General features: G+C 45.1%; 1 pseudogene; it reads left to right on the plus strand.

The window, feature by feature from the left end:
* Nucleotides 1-21,160, plus strand: part of LOC122942127 — a 46,975-nt pseudogene that overhangs the window by 3,691 nt on the left and 22,124 nt on the right.

Raw genomic sequence — 21,160 nt, forward strand, 5'->3', positions numbered from 1 at the left:
TGGACCGAAATGATTATTTAGCTTATGTATGCAGAAATCGCACTATAGGGATTATAAGTAAACAAAAAAAAAAAAAAAAAACTGTTTAGTGGGGTGACAGAAGCCCTTTAAAGGGAATGTGTCATCAGAAAATGACCTATTGTTTAACCATTTCAACCCCAGAGGATTTTCCGTTTTTGTTTTTCACTCCCTGCCTTCCCGGTGCCTTATTTTATTTTTTATTTTTCATTCACATAGTCGTATGAGGGTTTGTTTTTTGCAGAACAAGTCGTATTTTAAAATGGCACTATTTTAATATTGCATACAGTGTAGTGAAGCTGGGAAAAATTCCAAATAGTGTTGCACCGGGTATCAATAGATACCCAATCGATACTTTTGTACTGGTATCTGTTCCATACCGGGATTTGCCTTTCTGCACAGCCTAGTATCCCAGAACATGGCACGCGCTGCTCTCAGCCCGCACCATGTTCCGTAACCTCAGCAGCACAGTGGAGAAGGAAGCAGTCTCTCCCTCCCCACTGTGCCGCTACTGCCGCTACCACCAGTGAAAAGTGTCAAATAGTTATTAAATAAAAAGTAAAAACAAAAAAAACACCTAAATATTAATATAAATCGCCCCCTTTCCCAATTTTACATATAAAATGTACAAAGAATAAATAAACATATTACATATCGCCACGCCCGAAAAATCCAAACTATTAAAATATAAAAAAATATCTCCTATGCAGTGAACGCCGTAACAGGAAAATACCAGAGCACAGGGCTGGCAGACAGATGTGAGCGCTGCCTGGCCCTGTCAATCAGGACTTGGAGGGAGACGACAAAGGTGGGAGAACAGACCCTCTAGGAGCAGGAACAACGCCCCCCCCCCCCCTGCTCCTAGTGGTTTATTAGCATATTATAAAAGTTAGATTTCTGGCGTAATGGGGGCATAGATAAAAGTAGGAATAGGATAGTTAGGTTTAGCTGACATTAGCACATCGCCAATGTCAGCTAGCTTAATAGGGTTAAATCTGGTGACCGAAACCCTTTAAATTCCCAGCTTCTGCTGTACATTAAATGAGGCAGTTGGGAAGGGGTTAACTCATGTTTATATGTTTTTAAAAAAATTGGGTTCTTTTTAAAAAAAAAATTTAATTATATTATTATTGCCCATGTTACTATTTATATTTTAAAAAGATTTATTCCTGCAATTTTCACATTGGCCCCTAGGTCTAATAATAGGTCATGGTTTCCTGTTCTGTACAGGTAATTTATCAGTAGCTATTATAATTATCAGCACAGGAAGGATAACAATGACAGATAACACCTATATATAGATAACACAGATTCCACCATTCAGAATAGGTTATATCAAAGCTTATCGTCTCCCTTCTGACATCTGCACAGGACACAGAGACTGCCTAGAAAACTCTCCCATAGAAGTCAGAGGTCCTCTCCTGTTCATGCTGTCTACAGCCCATTTAGCTGCACTCAAAAGACTTGAAGTTTTAACGTGTTTTATGCCTGAGGGCTGTATTACACTAACTGATTATCTGACAGATTTTCTGACCAATCATTGGTCAGATGGCCGTTCACACACAACTATTGGTCTGATTAATCTTTTGGTGTAATATAGCCCTAAAACCCAGTGTGAAAACTGCGGAATTTTATGATTGTTTTTTTAAATATAGATAGTGACATGGATTTTTTTAAGAATAGAATATTTTATTATTCTATTGTCCTAAAGTGTTTTGTTACATTTCTTTCCAACTTCCCATTGACTGTTATATCTTTAATAGGAAGAAGATCTACTTGATATTAAAGTTAAAGTTATAGAAGATGATGATGAAGAGGAAGAGACATACATGATGGGTGATCAGCAGTGTAAGGAAGAGGAAATTCCAATAGAGATAAGCCCTGGTAAGTACAAGGTGACAGATATCTATTGTTCACTCTCCTCTGAGTATGGACTAGTAAACATTTTCTAGTTTCTTCACTGTCTTTCCAATATGTTAATGTCAGAAGTCTTATTTCTCGGTATAAGATATATATATATATATATATATATATATATATAGTACAGACCAAAAGTTTGGACACACCTTCTCATTCCAAGAGTTTTCTTTATTTTCATGACTATGAAAATTGTAGATTCACACTGAAGGCATCAAAACTATGAATTAACACATGTGGAATTATATACATAATAAAAAAAAGTGTGAAACAACTGAAAATATGTCATATTCTAGGTTCTTCAAAGTAGCCACCTTTTGCTTTGATTACTGCTTTGCACGCTCTTGGCATTCTCTTGATGAGCTTCAAGAGGTAGTCACCTGAAATGGTCTTCCAACAGTCTTGGAGGAGTTCCCAGAGATGCTTAGCACTTGTTGGCCCTTTTGCCTTCACTCTGCGGTCCAGCTCACCCCAAACCATCTCGATTGGGTTCAGGTCCAGTGACTGTGGAGGCCAGGTCATCTGGCGCAGCACCCCATCACTCTCCTTCATGGTAAAATAGCCCTTACACAGCCTGGAGGTGTGTTTGGGGTCATTGTCCTGTTGAAAAATAAATGATGGTCCAACTAAACGCAAACCAGATGGAATAGCATGCCACTGCAAGATGCTGTGGTAGCTATGCTGGTTCAGTATGCCTTCAATTTTAAATAAATCCCCCCCACCATCACACCTCCTACTCCATGCTTCACGGTGAGAACCAGGCATGTAGAGTCCATCCGTTCACCTTTTCTGAGTCACACAAAGACACGGTGGTTGGAACCAAAAATCTCAAATTTGGACTCATCAGACCAAAGCACAGATTTCCACTGGTCTAATGTCCATTCCTTGTGTTCTTTAGCCCAAACAAGTCTCTTCTTCTTGTTGCCTGTCCTTAGCAGTGGTTTCCTAGCAGATATTCTACCATGAAGGCCTGATTCACACAGTCTCCTCTTAACAGTTGTTCTAGAGATGTGTCTGCTGCTAGAACTCTGTGTGGCATTGACCTGGTCTCTAATCTGAGCTGCTGTTAACCTGCGATTTCTGAGGCTGGAGACTCGGATGAACTTATCCTCCGCAGTAGAGGTGACTCTTGGTCTTCCTTTCCTGGGGCGGTCCGCATGTGAGCCAGTTTCTTTGTAGCGCTTGATGGTTTTTGTGACTGCACTTGGGGACACTTTCAAAGTTTTCCCAATTTTTCGGACTGACTGACCTTCATTTCTTAAAGTAATGATGGCCACTCGTTTTTCTTTACTTAGCTGCTTTTTTCTTGCCATAATACAAATTCTAACAGTCTATTCGGTAGGACTATCAGCTGTGTATCCACCTGACTTCTCCACAACGCAACTGATGGTCCCAACCCCATTTATAAGGCAAGAAATCCCACTTATTAAACCTGACAGGGCACACCTGTGAAGTGAAAACCATTTCAGGTGACTACTTCTGGAAGCTCATCAAGAGAATGCCAAGAGTGTGCAAAGCAGTAATCAAAGCAAAAGGTGGCTACTTTGAAGAACCTAGAATATGACAGATTTTCAGTTGTTTCACACTTTTTTGTTATGTATATAATTCCACATGTGTTAATTCAAAGTTTTGATGCCTTCAGTGTGAATCTACAATTTTCATAGTCATGAAAATAAAGAAAACTCTTTGAATGAGAAGGTGTGTCCAAACTTTTGGTCTGTACTGTATATTAGAAAAAGTACCATGCGCTGCCTGAGTATGAAATGTTGGCCTGTTTGTATTTTTATGGATTGTTCCAAGGGTGCCCAGGAAGCCAATCCATATATTATTTATTTTATTTTTTTTACGGGGAAATAACTAATAGCCCTATATACCTTGACAGTTACACACTGTTTATTTTATTTTTACCTGTCCCCCTTAACGGTGAACTCCACGGAACTCTGCCTCCTTAAAGGGTTTCTACCACCACATTTTGACCTAATTAGCTGTCAGACACTAGCGGTCTGCTGTACCTAACCATGCTATTGTAATCCCTTTCTCTGCAGCGGTTATCCCTTTCTCTGCAGCGGCTATGCAAATGAGCCTCTAGGTGCTATGGGGCGTCTTTTCAGCACCTAGAGGCTCCGTCTACTCACCATGTCTGCCGCCCAGCTCGCACCTCCAGCCCGCACATCTCTAGATTGACAGCCTCCATCGCGGCCGAATTCTCGCGCCTGCGCCGCGTGCGTCTGTATTCAGCGCAGGCGCAGTGACTGTCAGACCGCTCACTGCGCCTGCGCATCTCCACTGCTTGAGGTCGGGCGTTGTCTGTTCCTGGGAGCACTCTGACGTCATCGGCGCAGGCGCAGTGGAGATGCCGGCGCAGTGAGCGGTCCGACAGTCACTGCGCCTGCGCCGAATACAGACGCGCAGGCGCGAGAATTCGGCCGTGATGGAGGCTGTCAATCCACAGATGGGCGGGCTGGAGGGACGAGCTGGGCGGCAGATATGGTGAGTAGACGGAGCCTCTAGGTGCTGAAAAGACGCCCCATAGCACCTAGTAACCGCTGCAGAGAAAGGGATTACAATAGCATGGTTAGGTACAGCAGACACTAGCAGATCGCTAGTGTCTGACAGCTAATTAGGTCAAAATGTGGTGGTAGAAACCCTTTAATAGTGACCTCAACAGCACACCCGTCCCTTTAACAATGACCAATAACTGTGGAGAAAAATGACTGGGTTGTTATGGAAACCTAGTGTAAAACTGTGTGTATGTCAATGAGGCGAAGACTGAAGCACCATATTAGCTTCTATTGGCTAATAAGGGTCATGTGACCGTGTGTATGTCAGCTAGGAGATGAGTGAAGGCCCTGCGAGCTTCTATTGGCTATTACGGGTCCAGTGATGGTGCCATATTTGCATTTCTGTGAATATCTCAAGAACGGAATGTCCTACTGAGCTGAAACGTTAAGAAAACCTTCCCAGACACCCAATGTGCCAAATTTGGTGTCCAAAAGTTCAGGCGTTTGGCTGCCTATAGAAGACAGTCGGATAGACAAACATTGATTTTTATAATATAGGTATACACACACACACACTCATTGACAAAAATAAATAAATAATGTACCCACATAGAAACGTCAGATTGCTGCAAAGATCTGTCTGCAGTCATATCTCAGGCAGATATGTAAATGATTACAGGTGTGGTCTAATTCAACACTACGTCTTGTCACAAGAGGGCGTAAAAGTGCTTTCCCCGTTGCCATACTCTGTTTGGCCACCTGCTAGAGGTGATCAAACAGGCTGCTACCTCTTTTCAGTTGTACAATTTAATCCCCCAACATCCTTCAGGCCTCAGATCAGAGCCCCAAGATACTTTAGACCTCAGATCAAAATGGAAGCGTTTATTAGTTTACTAATGTATTTATTGTAACTGTATTATTTTCATTCATTAAAAACCCACATCTTCATTGAATTATTTATGATTTGTATAGGGGGAAAAAACTGTTAATTCAGTATATATATAATAATCCTATATTTAAGGAGATATATAATTTATGTTTTATATTTACTTTCAGCAGATGACCACAGCAAGATCTTAGAGGGACATCACAAAAATGTCTTGCAAAATTATTCAAGGGAGAATCCCATTGCCCACAATGCACATTCAGGACATCACTTTGCAGATCTGTCACTTGATTCCCCTTACGATGAGGGATGTTCTGATAAATCACATAATGTTCCAGAACAGGCAGGTCTGTGTTTTGAATCTGGGGAAAGTTTTACAGAGGAGTCAGATCATTTTAGTCCCGATACAACAAACGCAGAGGAAGAACAATTTTTTTGTCCTGAATGTGGAACGTGTTTTTCCCAACAGGCAGATCTCATTGTACACTTAAGAATTCACAAAGACAGCCTTGATGGACTTGGCAGCAGTGGCACATCTGTTAAAAAGCTATTTTCTTGCCCACAGTGTGGAAAGCATTTTACTAAAAAGTCTCTTCTCATTGAACATCAAAGAACTCACACTGGAGAGAAGCCATTCCCATGCTCACAGTGTGGGAAATGTTTTACTAAGAAGTCAAATCTTGTAAAACATTGGAGAATTCACACAGGAGAGAAGCCGTTTTTATGTTCTGAATGCGGGCGAAGTTTTACAAACAAATCAGATCTGGTTAAACATCACAGAATTCACACAGGGGAGAAGCCATATTCGTGTTCAGCATGCAGAAAATGTTTTACCCAAAAGTCAGGACTTATCGAACACCAGAAAATTCACACAGGGGAGAAGCCATTTTCGTGTTCAGAATGCGGGAAATGCTTTACCCATAAATCGGGTCTTATTGACCACCAAAGAAGCCACACAGGGGAAAGACCGTTTGCATGCACAGAATGTGGAAAATGTTTCACTCGGAAATCGTTTCTTTTTAAACATAAAAGAGGACACTTAGGGGAGAAACCATATCCCTGTTCAGATTGTGGGAAATGTTTTGCCAAGAAGTCGAATCTTGTTCAACATCAGAGAATTCACACGGGGGAAAAAGCCGTTTTCGTGTTCGGAATGTGGGAGATGTTTTACCCAAAAGTCAGCCCTTGTAGAACATCAACGAATTCATAGAGGGGATAAGCCATTTTTATGTTTGGAGTGTGGAAAATGTTTTACCCAGAAATCTTATCTCATTAGACATGAGAAAACTCACACAGGGAAGAAGCCATTTGTATGATAACTATTTCTAGAAGCTGCAATCAGATCTTTTATAGCGTAAGTTATTCAGACATTTAGGGCTCATGCATACAAGTGATATCAAAGAGGACCTGAAACCACAAAATTCTGTGTAATCGGCAAGCAGCATGTTATAGAGCAGGAGAAGATAAGCAGATTGAGATAGACGGTTGAGTCACATTACTATGGCCACTTACTACTTTTGACGTTAGTAGTGCATAACTTATGAAAAAAGCCACGTGTCATGATCTGGTTTAGTGGGTATATAAGGTGTGTGATAGGCTGTCTGCACACATATAATTTGTTGTTGGGTAAAAGGGACATTTTATTGGCTTTCAGGCCAAGGATGGCAGAATTTCTGAACCTGTAAAGTTTGTGAACTGGTCTTGTGCTGCTGTGATAAAAGTGTATTGTTAGTGGACAAATGGCATCACTCTAAATGGGCTACGTGGAAGCTTCGGAGCACCACGTATCATTCATGGAAGAGGTGAATGTCCACTACAAAGGTGCATAAGGGCGGACTGACACGGTACAGTGGAGCAGCTCAATGCTAGAATGAGCCGGGGGACTACCAGATGTGTGTTTAAATCAACAGTTCTGTCAACCCTATTGTGTATAGGGCTCTGAAGCAGACGGATGGTCGCTGTAAAATTGCATTAGCAGAAAAGGCTTACATTTTCTCTGCAGTATCAGATTTGAACCACTGCAAATTGGCAGAGGGTTGCTTTCTTCTCTGGTGAGTCATATTTTCTGCTTCATTGAACGGATGGACATTGGCGTGTCAGGTGAGAAACAAACACCCTGCAACCATTTTTGGAAGAACATAAGCTAGTGGTGGCAGCGTTATGATCTGGGGAATGTTTTTGTGGCATTCTCTGGACCACTCATCCATGTGGAAGGCACGCTTAACCGATTTGGGTATGAATCCATCTTTGCAGATCAAGTGCATCTATACATGCTTATTGTCTTCCCTGGGGCAGACAGGATCTTCCAGGAAGACAATGCAGCATTTCATGGCTAGAAATGTCCGACATTGGCTAAAAGAGCATGACCAAAACTTCCAAGTACTATCCTGGCCGCCTAATTCCCAAAATTGTAACCCAATTGAGCATCTGTGGGACCACCTTGATCATCGTGTTCGCTCTATGGATCCTCCCCACGTACCCTTGAGCAGCTGTGGGATGCACTGCAGTCAGCATGGCTCCAGATACCTGTGAGAACCTCCTAGGACCTCACTGAATTACTCCCAGCCCATCTAGCTGCTGTCCAGTCTGAACCTGGCTGTTACTCTGGATATTAGCTGGTGTAATTTCTAACTTAAGACCACTCCTGTGAACAGCTCTCAGTACACAGTGAGGTGTTATCAGTGACTGACAAAAACCTCCCCATGTACTGAGGACCTGTTCGCTGGGGTAATCTTAGAAACATAGAATGTGTCGGCAGATAAGAACCATTTGGCCCATCTAGTCAGCCCAACATACTGAATACTATGAATAGCCCCTGGCCCTATCTTATATGAAGGATGGCCTTAATGCCTATCCCATGCATGCTTAAACTCCTTCACTGTATTTGCAGCTACCACTTCTGCAGGACTTCTGATGGGCTGGGAGTGACTCAGTGAGGCCCTGGTAGGTTCTCACAGGTATCTGGAGTCATGCTGACTGCAGTGCATCCCACAGCTGCTCAAGGGTACTTGGGGAGGATCCATAGAGCGAACACGACGATCAAGGTGGTCTTAAAGAGGACCTTTCATTATGATAAACTAGGCATACAGACATGGAGAGCGGCGCCCAGGGATCTCCCTGCACTTACTATTATCCCTGGGCGCCACTCTGTTCTCCTGGTATAGGCTTCAATATCTTCAGATTTTCGGCTCAACTGGGAGGAGTCTGCCCTTGTTCTACTGGGTGCCTCCTTCTCCTATGCTCTAGCACAGGCCAATCGCAGCGCTCAGCTCATAGCCTGAGAGGTTTTTTTTCTGAGAAGGAGGCACCCAGGAGAACAAGGGCAGACTTCTCCCAGTTGAGCCGAAAATCTGAAGATATCGAAGCCTATACCGGGAGAACGGAGTGGCGCCCAGGGATAATAGTAAGTGCAGGGAGATCCCTGGGCGCCGCTCTCCATGTCTGTATGCCTAGTTTACGATTTTGCCTGCAGATTGCATTTCATTTTGTGGTGGGCGGTCTTCTTTAAACTTAAGTTCTGTCAGTAAAAAACTGCAATTTTTTCCCCCCTCACTTTTTCTTCAGTGTTTTTCTGCAAATCTTTTAAGTTATCATTTTTAATATGTTCTTCATGTGTGTGGAAAAAAACTTGCAGCATCTCCTAGCAAGCAAGTGAAAAATGGAAGTCCTTCAGTGTGGTTCAGTTTTTTTTCTCATTGACCGATTGACTTGAATGGGCAAGTCCTGCGTGTAAAACACATTTTATGCCCGGCGGTTGCGTCTCTCAAATATAGCAATTAATTTACGTGGGTCCTTCTGTTAAAAATGCAAAAGATAGAACGTGCTGCATTTATTTTTATTTTTTTATGCACAGCGTGAAAAAATGCCTATATGCATAAACCTGTTGACTTTTTAATGGGTGCTGACAGACGGCACCCACATGTGACACTCACTCGGGTACATGAGCAGCGCCCTTATTCAATTTGGATACAATTTACCTAACCCAAGTTCCATTCACTGGTCGACAAAGCAGAGGCTCGCTGTCTTTCTATGAGAGGGTATTTATTACAGTGTTTTAGCTGATTAATTATTGTGTTTCACGAAGATTTATTTTTATAATAAATGGATGAATGAAAAGTATGTTTTATTTTTTCAGTCTTTCTGCGAAAATATTGATTAAAAGTTGCCGGCCAAGCATTGATTTGGTGACTATTAGATCATTCTGTGCAAGAGTTGGGTGGAGTAAGTGCTACTCTTGCTCACATATCAAAATTGTTTGACAGAATTCTGGCTGTGTACTATATCGAAAAAATTTGGACTGATTTTGGGTGGCATTTGACCTTAAAGGGCATCTGTCAGCAGATTTGTACCTATGAAACTGGCTGACCTGTTGCATGTACACTTGGCAGCTGAAGGCATCTGTGTTGGTCCCGTGTTCATATGTGCCCGCATTGCTGAGAAAAAAGATTTTTTTTTATATATGCAAATGAGTATCTAATTGCAACGCTGCTGTTGCCATTACACTTAGAGGCTCTGCTCTCTGCAACTGCTACGCCCTCTGCACTTCCATTGACAGGGCCAGACATTATGATGTTATCACTGCCTGGCCCTGTCAAAGTGCAGAGGAAGCGGCTATTGCAGGGAGAGCAGAGCCTCTAGGTGTACTGGTAACGCCCCCATTGCTCAGAGGATAATTTGCATATATTTAAACATAATTTTTCTCAGTAATGTGGACACATATGAACATGGGACCAACACAGATGCCTTCAGCTGCCAAGCGCACATGACACAGATCAGCCAGTTTCATGGGTATAAATCTGCTGACAGATGCCTTTAAAAAGTGGTAGGTAGGCCATTAACTACAGGAATCTCTCCAGTGCCTTACTATTTAAGTACTTTGCATACTATCTGAGGCTTTTGCCATCTAGTCTTTAGATGTGTAGCTCTGTTGCGATCTGGGTTAATAATGTAGAGATTCGTACACCAATCAGACCCCCAATGTCATTAAGACCTCAGATCAGACCCCAATGTGAATGACCCCACAATCAGACCTCAGAGCACCAATATAAATAAGACTCCCACATTCAGACCTCAGATGAGATCTCTAAGCCTCAAATCAGACCCCAGCCTCAGAGTAAAAAATAAATACACTTGCCTCTCCTGCTGTGGACGCTGCAGGATCCTGCTCTCTCTCTTCTTCCTGCCATCGGCTGAGCTGTGACCCGACGTGCACAGCGTGAGGTTACAGAGCGTCACGCTGTGCGGTCCACGGTTGCGTCGCTGTGTGTCAAGCCAGAACCAGGAAGTGGAGAGCAGCGGGCACCAGAACAGCACTGCCGACAGCAGAGGACCGGAAAGAGGTGAGTACAGAGCCTGGAGAGCGCTTCATTCACTACTTCCCAGCCCTCCAGTACTAATGAGTGCTTCCGTAATGGAAGCGCTCTCTAGTATTTGAAAAGTACGGTAATGCTAGTAATGACTAAAGGTGTTTTCCAATGTTTTTTACTGATTACCTATCCTATGGTGGGGGTCCTATCCATATCGGTGGTGTCCGCCACCCAGCACCCCGCCAATCAGCTGTTTGAGAAGGCACCACCTTACATTGTATAGTGGCTGTGCTTGGTATTGCAGCTCAGCACCATTCACTTCAATAGGACTGAGCTGTTCCTAGGCCACGTGATCGATGAACGTGTCATCACTGGCCTAGGAAATGTTGGAGAAGGCCAAGGCGCTACTGTGAGCACTGCTGCCTTTTCAAACCGCTGATTTGTGGGGCTTCCGGGCATCGGACATCCACCGATCAGGCACTGATTACCCATCCTGAGTACAGTTCATCGGTAAAAAAAAAAATACCTTTTAAAGGTATTTCCACCCAGTGCTTAGCTAATAATTTGAAACCATATACTGCCTATCAAAGTGGAGCGTTTGGATTAAAGGAGAGTACTTGGGTATCTTCACATTGAGTGATGAGCCAAGTCCTGGATAATGGTAAATCCGTATTGCGATGAATGCTACCAGCAAGGAGCCGCATGGGATATAAATCTATGTGGTTTTGGATGGCAAAGAAGCCAAAAATGAGCACTTGTTTGCCTTGACTGAAAAGCTTCAGCTTATTTACTGCTTGTCCAAAAGATGAGCAGACACCACTTTTGTCCTAGGCATGTGGCAGTTATGAGGTTTTCTTTTATTGCTCCTACAGCTGTTGAATGAAGATGATGATGACTCAGAAGTTAGATCAGAACTGCCGCATACACATAACAAAATAATTTAATTTGCCCACAACATGGGGAAACACAGCTTATGTACCTGGTCTGTGCTACAGCAGCTTGTGGGTGACATCAGAGGCGTCAAGTCGGTGGCAGTTATAGGGTAAAACCTGGTGACGGGTTCCCTTTAAATCCAGAAGAGTGCTAAGGCTCATCCAGTATACATGTATACTGTGCAGTGCTCCAGACTAAAAAAAATACCTAGTAGCCATTGGCTCCTGAACTGAAAAATTTAGGAGCCAAATCAAATTTTTAGTCGCCAAATCGAAACTGAATCAAAATTTTGGTATCGTGACAACGCTACGCCGATCAGATCGGCATAGGGTTGTTTTGATACCAAAATTTGGATTCGCTTTCGTCACCATAAAAAAGTATTACGATACTCAATACCGCGCAAAAAAAAACAACACCAAAAAAAGCCGCGTGCATTTCGCATTTTATGAAACATTCGGCCCATAATAGAACAGTCCTATCCTATTTTTTGGGGTGACAAGGTGACTAAATAATGGCGAATGCTCACCGCATAGGAGACATTTTTTAATAGTTTGGACAGCGCTATGTAATATGTTTATTTATTTATTGTTTATATATTTTATATGTAAAATTGGGAAAGGGGGGATTTAAACTTAATATTTTAGGGTACTTTCACACTAGCGTTTTTCTTTTCCAGCATAGAGTTCTGTCACAGGGGCTCAATATCGGAAAAGAACTGATCAGGCATATCCCTATGCATTCTGAATAGAGAGTAATCCGTTCAGGATGCATCAGGATGTCTTCAGTTCAGTCATTTTGACTGATCAGGCAAAAGATAAAACCGCAGCATGCTACGGTTTTATCTCAGACGAAAAAAACTGAAGATTTGCCTGAATGCCGGATCCAGCATTTTTTCCCATAGGAATGTATTAGTGCTGGATCTGGCATTCAAAATACCGGAATGCACCCGCACTAAATCCGGACCCATTCACTTCTATGGGGCTGTGCACATGAGCGGTGATTTTCACACATCACTTGTGCGTTGCGTGAAAATCGCAGCATGCTCTATGTTGTGCGTTTTTCACGCAACGCAGGCCCCATAGAAGTGAATGGGGCTGCGTGAAAATCGCAAGCATCCGCAAGCAAGTACGGATGCGGTGCGATTTTCACTCATGGTTGCTAGGATGAAAGTCTATTCACTGTATTATTTTTCCTTATAACATGGTTATAAGGGAAAATAATAGCATTCTTTAATACAGAATGCATAGTAGAAGGTCAATATAATAAACATTGGTGGCGCAGTGTGCCTTCCTAATATAATAAACATTGGTGGCGCAGTGTGCCCCCCCTCAATATAATAAACATTGGTGGCGCAGTGCGCACCCCCCCAACACCCTAGTATAGTAAACATTGGTGGCGCAGTGTGCCCCCCTCAATATAATAAACATTTCCCCCCAACACCCCCAGTATAATAAACATTGGGGGCGCAGTATGCCCCCCCCCCTCAATATAATAAACATTGGTGGTGCAGTGTGCACCCCCCCAACACCCCAGTATAATAAACATTGGTGGCGCAGTGTGCCCCCCCTCAATATAATGAACATTGGTGGCGCAGTGGGGAGTGCCAATGAGGGTTAAAAAATAAAAATTAACTCACCTCCTCCAATTGATCATCTCCTGTTCTTTCTTCAGGACCTGTGGTGACATCACTGTGCTCATCACATGATACATCACCATGGTGATGGACCATGTGATGAGCTCAGTGACATCACCACAGGTCCTGAAGACAGAACAGGAGACCGACAGCTACGCGATCAACTGGAGGAGGTGAGTTAATTTTTTAAAGTTATTTTTTAACCCTCATTGGCACTTTCCACTGAGCCACCAATGTTTCTTATACTGGGGTGTTGGGGGGGGGGGGCACACTGTGCCACTAATGTTTCTTATACTGGGGTGTTGGGGGGGGGGGGCATACTGTGCCACCAATGTTTCTTATACTGGGGTGTTGGGGGGGGGTGGGGGCTCACTGTGCCACCAATGTTTCTTATACTGGGGTGTTGGGCACACTGTGCTACCAATGTTTCTTATACTGGGGTGTTGGGGGGCACACTGCCACCAATGTTTCTTATACTGGGGTGTTGGGGGGGCACACTGCCACCAATGTTTCTTATACTGGGGTGTTGGGGGGGGGGCACACTGTGCCACCAATGTTTCTTATACTGGGGTGTTGGGGGGGCACACTGTGCCACCAATGTTTCTTATACTGGGGTGTTGGGGGGCACACTGCCACCAATGTTTCTTATACTGGGGTGTTGGGGGGGCACACTGCCACCAATGTTTCTTATACTGGGGTGTTGGGGGGGCACACTGTGCCACCAATGTTTCTTATACTGGGGTGTTGGGGGGGCACACTGTGCCACCAATGTTTCTTATACTGGGGTGTTGGGGGGCACACTGCCACCAATGTTTCTTATACTGGGGTGTTGGGGGGGCACACTATGCCACTAATGTTTCTTATACTGGGGTGTTGGGGGGGGGGGGGGCACACTGTACAGGGAGTCTAAGAAAGAATCGAATGAGTCACAAGTCGGATCTTTAGTTCTTTTCACCTGAGACTCATTCGATTCTTTCTGTTTCCCTGTACTTGTGTCAGTGACTCAGACTCAGAGCTGCTAGTGCTTGCCTCAGCTCTGATTGGTTGGTGGGAGGGGAGGGGCTGGCAGCGGGGCAGAGAACTATCAGCTCCTGTGCCCGCCGCTGTTCAACTGCAGAGCTGCCGCGGAGGGTCTAGTCGCAAATGGCGACAAGACTAAAAAGTCTTGTCGCCATTTGAAAATTCTTAGTCGCATTGGCGACCATTTTGGTCGCCATCTGGAGCCCTGCTGTGTAGTACATGCAGCGCTGTGGAGTGGAGTCAGTAAAAATGTACCAACTCTGACGTCAGCTTAAAAGGGTTCTCCAGGATTTACATTTTGATGACCTATGCTCAGGACAGATCATGAATATGAGATTGATGGAGGTCTGACTCCCTGGACCCTCGCCAATCTATGGGTGCTTAGTCCTCTTTCTAGGCAATGTAGTCACGTTCATTGGTTCCATGGCCTAGGTGCAGCACAGCCCCATTCAAGTTAATTGGGTGAGCTGCAATACCAAATACAGCCGCTATACAAAGTACAGCCTTCTGCTTGGTAAGCTGTGAGGAGGCCACTGCGTTCATGGGACCTCCTGAAACAGCTGAGTGGCGGGGTTGCCCGGAGATTTTCATATTGATGACATCCTGAGAATAGGTCAGGGCTGGCCAACCTGTGGCTCTCCAGCTGTTGTAAAACTACAACTCCCACCATGCTTTGCTGTAGGCTGATACCTGTAGGCAGTCTGGGCATGCTGGGAGTTGTAGTTTTGCAACAGCTGGAGAGCCTCAGGTTGGCCATCCCTGGAAAAGGTCATCACAGTATAAATTCTGGATAGCCTCTTAAAAAATATTATTTATACTTAATCCAGAGGAAAAAAGCTGTCTGGTTTGAGAGCTGCACTGTATTTTTGTATTTTTTCTCTGTCTTGCGTAATCCCCATTTAGTATGAGTTCTATTATTGACAGCGCAGTCCATTGCACATCTTGTCTAATGTATGCAGTTCTGGAACAGCCATTTGTTCAAAATGTGAGCAAGTTGCCAGTTTGCAATCGCACATCGTGTATCTAACCACTGAGAAGCGTTGACAATTTGGAAAAGAGTTTGCTGCTCACTGAGCAAGCACTCTATGGGGTAGATGTGGGGGAAGGTAGTAGCGAGGAGGCTCAGGAAAGTGAGGTAGGTTGCTGGATAACAGTTAGAAAGCGGGGTAGAGGAAAGAGTGCCAGGGAGACTAGCCCTGATCTGACACACCCCAACAAGTTTGCACGGTTGGTAGATGAGGGGGATGTCCGTTCAGGGAGAGCACTACAGCAGCCGGACCCTTCCTCTGCCAGTCAGGGGAATGTCGGCTCCAGTAAGCAGGAGAGCAGCGCAGGCCAGACAGGTGCTGGTAGTGGGAGACTCAGTTATTAGGGGGTACAGATAGGGCAATCTGTCACAAAAACCGGGATCGTCGAACGGTGTGTTGTCTTCCTGGCATTCGAGTTCGACACATCGCGGATCGGGTTGACAGATTACTGGGTGGGGCTGGAGAAGATCCAGCGGTCATGGTCCATATCAGAACCAATGACAAAGTTAGAGGTAGGGGGAGCGTCCTTAAAAATGATTTTAGGGATTTAGGTCACAAGCTTAGGGCAAGGACCTCAATACTTTTCCAAAATACTACCTGTACCACGAGCCACACAAGAAAGGCAGTGGGCGATTAGGGAGGTTAACAAGTGGCTTAAGAAGTGATGTAGGAAGGAGGGGTTTGGGTTCCTGGAGAACTGGGCCGACTTCTCTGTCGGCTACAGGCTCTATCGTAGGGATGGGCTGCACTTCAATGGGGAACAGGCAGCTGTGTTGGGGGAGAAGATGGCTAGAAGGTTGGAGGAGTGTTTAAACTAGCGACTGGGGGGGGGGGGGGGGGGTTAATTACATTATTGGATGGGAAGATAGTGCAGATAGAGACCGGAGGCAATGTAATAGGAATGGAAGGAGGAACTAGAATAGTTCAGAAGGAAAGGTGTAGGGTAAATAATACACAAACCTCTTAAATGTATGTATACTAATTGTATTAGATAATTAGATTGGCACTCACAAATACAGGGGTCATGTAAATGCAACAATATTAAAATGTATTGGATTAAAAATCCCTATACATAAAAATTAACAAAGTATATATTGGCCAATACTCAATATTTAAAACATTGTACATACATTAGTCCTGAGACTCAATATAAAAACCATTAATTCACATATACGGCTAATGGTTCATCAAATGTTACAATTGTGCAAACCTTTTGAATGTGAATGGCTCCTTTAAGGCAAACAGAGGTGGTGCCCCTTTAAGGCAAGCAAAGGTAGCTGAATAACTTGCAAAAGTGGCTACACAATTCTGTTATAGTGGCTTGAAAACTTGCTGAATCGAAAGTTCAGAGTGCACATTTGTTTAAACGACCAGTATAGGGCTGAAACGATTACTCGATTTAATCGAGTAATTCGACACAAAATAATCCTCGATGCAAATTTTTTGCATCGAGGATTCGTTTGTGTCATGTGACCATGGAGCGGGAGTTAAGCGCTTGCTATTGCTCACCGCTCCGTGGTCACCCGCCGGCCCGCACCGCGCTGTACTGGATCCTGACACATCATCAGGTGATAGTGCACGTAAGCGCGCACTATGACCCGACGCTGTGTGCTGAGTGGCTGGCAGCGGAGGAGGCAGGGCGCGAGTGGCGGTACAGATTAGAACTGCTGGCTGCTGGTTATCGGCGGAAGGCTGGTAAGTGGCTGCATGTGTGGAGGGGCACTGTGTGATTAGTGCTCACCATGTGTGTCCCAGCACGGAGAACCCCTATGATAACACGTTTACCACCGTACTCCTGTAGTCTGTTCCCACAGAGGAGCAGACTACCAGATTACACTGTATGCCGGAAACCCGCCGGATCCCATTGTAGTGAACAGGAGATGTGAATCTAGCCTTACTCACTCTCACAATCTCCCCACCTCTGCTGTTCTGATGCTTCGGTCCCATCTGGTCCCTAGTCCCAGCTCAACATACAGGAAATTCCCACTCAGGCAATCACTGGCTAAGGCGGTCCACGGTTGCGTCGCTGTGTGTCAAGCCAGAACCAGGAAGTGGAGAGCAGCGGGCACCAGAACAGCAGTGTCTGGGAATTGGTGAAGGCGAGCAATGCTTATTTTTCATTTCTAGCCTATGGTATTCTGGAACTTTTTTTTTCTCCCCCTAGAAAACACCTTTTTTTTTATTTTATTTCTTGGGTTTATAGATACTGTATGCCTCTTATATAGCAACACAACTTCACACTGCTAGACACCAAAGCATACAATTTGTAACAGACCACCGCTTATCATGTGCTTTTTTTTTATTTTGTTTTCTTCTCATGTGACAGCGGGAATGTTGGGTGGAGCATGGACTTCTAGTTAGAGCTGTGTCACCTGTGCCGGAATGGCCAGAGGATGATAGGGGTAGTAGTGCTCACTGGCCTTGTTTAGAGGGGCTGATGATTGGCAGCATAGGGTGTTAGAGCACCCCCTGTCGTTAGTGGCTGGTTCAGCGTGGTTTGGGTTTTGTTTCCTTTTAGTTTCTGATGTGGGTATATCCCTGCACTGTGACATCACCGAGCGCACTATCCCTGCACTGTGACATCACCGAGCGCACTATCCCTGCACTGTGACATCACCGAGCGCACTATCCCTTCACCGTGACATCACCGAGCGCACTATCCCTTCACCGTGACATCACCGAGCGCACTATCCCTGCACTGTGACATCACCGAGCGCACTATCCCTGCACTGTGACATCACCGAGCGCACTATCCCTGCACTGTGACATCACCGAGCGCACTTCCTTCACCGTGACATCACTGAGCGCACTATCCCTGCACTGTGACATCACCGAGCGCACTATCCCTGCACTGTGACATCACCGAGCGCACTATCCCTGCACTGTGACATCACCGAGCGCACTATCCCTGCACTGTGACATCACCGAGCGCACTATCCCTGCACTGTGACATCACCGAGCGCACTATCCCTGCACTGTGACATCACCGAGCGCACTATCCCTGCACTGTGACATCACCGAGCGCACTATCCCTGCACTGTGACATCACCGAGCGCACTATCCCTTCACCGTGACATCACCGAGCGCACTATCCCTGCACTGTGACATCACCGAGCGCACTATCCCTGCACTGTGACATCACCGAGCGCACTATCCCTGCACTGTGACATCACCGAGCGCACTATCCCTGCACTGTGACATCACCGAGCGCACTATCCCTGCACTGTGACATCACCGAGCGCACTATCCCTGCACTGTGACATCACCGAGCGCACTATCCCTGCACTGTGACATCACCGAGCGCACTATCCCTGCACTGTGACATCACCGAGCGCACTATCCCTGCACTGTGACATCACCGAGCGCACTATCCCTGCACTGTGACATCACCGAGCGCACTATCCCTGCACTGTGACATCACCGAGCGCACTATCCCTGCACTGTGACATCACCGAGCGCACTATCCCTGCACTGTGACATCACCGAGCGCACTATCCCTGCACTGTGACATCACCGAGCGCACTATCCCTGCACTGTGACATCACCGAGCGCACTATCCCTGCACTGTGACATCACCGAGCGCACTATCCCTGCACTGTGACATCACCGAGCGCACTATCCCTGCACTGTGACATCACCGAGCGCACTATCCCTGCACTGTGACATCACCGAGCGCACTATCCCTGCACTGTGACATCACCGAGCGCACTATCCCTGCACTGTGACATCACCGAGCGCACTATCCCTGCACTGTGACATCACCGAGCGCACTATCCCTGCACTGTGACATCACCGAGCGCACTATCCCTGCACTGTGACATCACCGAGCGCACTATCCCTGCACTGTGACATCACCGAGCGCACTATCCCTGCACTGTGACATCACCGAGCGCACTATCCCTGCACTGTGACATCACCGAGCGCACTATCCCTGCACTGTGACATCACCGAGCGCACTATCCCTGCACTGTGACATCACCGAGCGCACTATCCCTGCACTGTGACATCACCGAGCGCACTATCCCTGCACTGTGACATCACCGAGCGCACTATCCCTGCACTGTGACATCACCGAGCGCACTATCCCTGCACTGTGACATCACCGAGCGCACTATCCCTGCACTGTGACATCACCGAGCGCACTATCCCTGCACTGTGACATCACCGAGCGCACTATCCCTGCACTGTGACATCACCGAGCGCACTATCCCTGCACTGTGACATCACCGAGCGCACTATCCCTGCACTGTGACATCACCGAGCGCACTATCCCTGCACTGTGACATCACCGAGCGCACTATCCCTGCACTGTGACTTCACCGAGCGCACTATCCCTGCACTGTGACATCACCGAGCGCACTATCCCTGCACTGTGACATCACTGTGTGCACTATCCCTGCTGAGCTGATGGCACTGGGGGAGAACGAAGGGCGTTGGGGACTGATGGCAGGGGGTCTGGTGAATTTTTATAAAGGAAAACAGTCTATTAATTCATTTTTTCTTATTAGAATACTCGATTAATCGTAAAAAATAATCGATAGAATACTCGATTTCTAAAATAATTGTTTACTGTAGCCCTAGACCAGTATTGTATATTCGTAAGTATATTGAATATTCACGTACGTTTGTGCGAACCGTCTTTGAAAAATTCGATATAGATACAGTGGGACAGTAATTTGAGGTGCTCGCGATTTTATGATGCACAAGTTCGTATGAATTATTCATGCGGGCTTACTAATGCCAAAGATTTAATATAGGCACAATAGAACAAAGTTCGTAGAGTACTCACGATTTTCTCGGCCTCTCGATTTTTTGTTTTTGGCCTTACGTGCAATTTTTGTGGACACGATAAAACAATGTTCATGAAGTACTCACGATTATTTTCGACCTTGCACTCGTTCCAAGGTTTCCAATTCACCGCGTGTTGTCAGCGTGTATTGCTTTCATTACCCGAGGTTCAGGGTATATTATCGCGAAATCACTTCTGTGTCTCACTTCCTGGTTACTTGGTATCTGTTGACGAAGGTTTACTTGATTTTCATATCAGGCTGGTCCTTTCAAGGTGTTTGACGGCAGTATTTCTTTTTAAAGTTGTTTGTTCCTTAGCTGGCACTGGAAGCCGATTTCTTTGAACGAACCAAACGCGTGGTAATTTTATGAGCCTCCATGTGCCTCTTTTATATCCTGTAAACTCCACCCACACAATTCGAAAAGAGCTCAAAAACAGGGGTGGAATTTTCTTGTTGGACCAATGATTACAATGGACGTATAGTAAAAAAAGTTTAAAAATATGGTAAAAATACAGTTATACTTAATATATTATCTTTTGGCTAGACGTTTCTGCACATTAATACACTGCCAAAACCAAAAAAACGCATGTGCTGTTTCTATGCGTTTTCTTGTATATAGATGCGTTTTTTTGGCCAATGCTGCAGAATACTTCAGAGATTCACCCCTATGAAGCATTTCTATAATAATGTTTGCCTAATCACAAAAGTTCACAATTTATTAATCCTTTAATCTTAAAAAAAAAAAAACATGAAAAACGTGAAAACTTTCTCCAATGGTGTGACCCAGTCTACACGTTCTCTCATCAATAGAAGGAAGGGACCCCAAAACTCGAACTGGATGAAATCCAATTACTTAGTTATGTTGATATCAAGATGATCTAGGGATGGGGCCTCGGAACCAAGGAAGGACCCCGAGGTATGTATACTAATGCCAGAAGTCTGACTAATAAAACTGGGGAACTGGAATTAGTGATGTGTGAGGAGGACTATGACATAGTGGGAATAACTGAGACATGGCTGGATGATAGCTATAACTGGGCAGTTAATGTACAGGGTTACAGTCTGTTTAGAAAGAATCGCCAAAACCGGAGAGGGGGAGGGGTCTACCTTTATGTAAAGTCCTGTCTA

Source organism: Bufo gargarizans, chromosome 6 (genome assembly GCF_014858855.1).
Source record: "Bufo gargarizans isolate SCDJY-AF-19 chromosome 6, ASM1485885v1, whole genome shotgun sequence".
Taxonomy (NCBI): domain Eukaryota; kingdom Metazoa; phylum Chordata; class Amphibia; order Anura; family Bufonidae; genus Bufo; species Bufo gargarizans.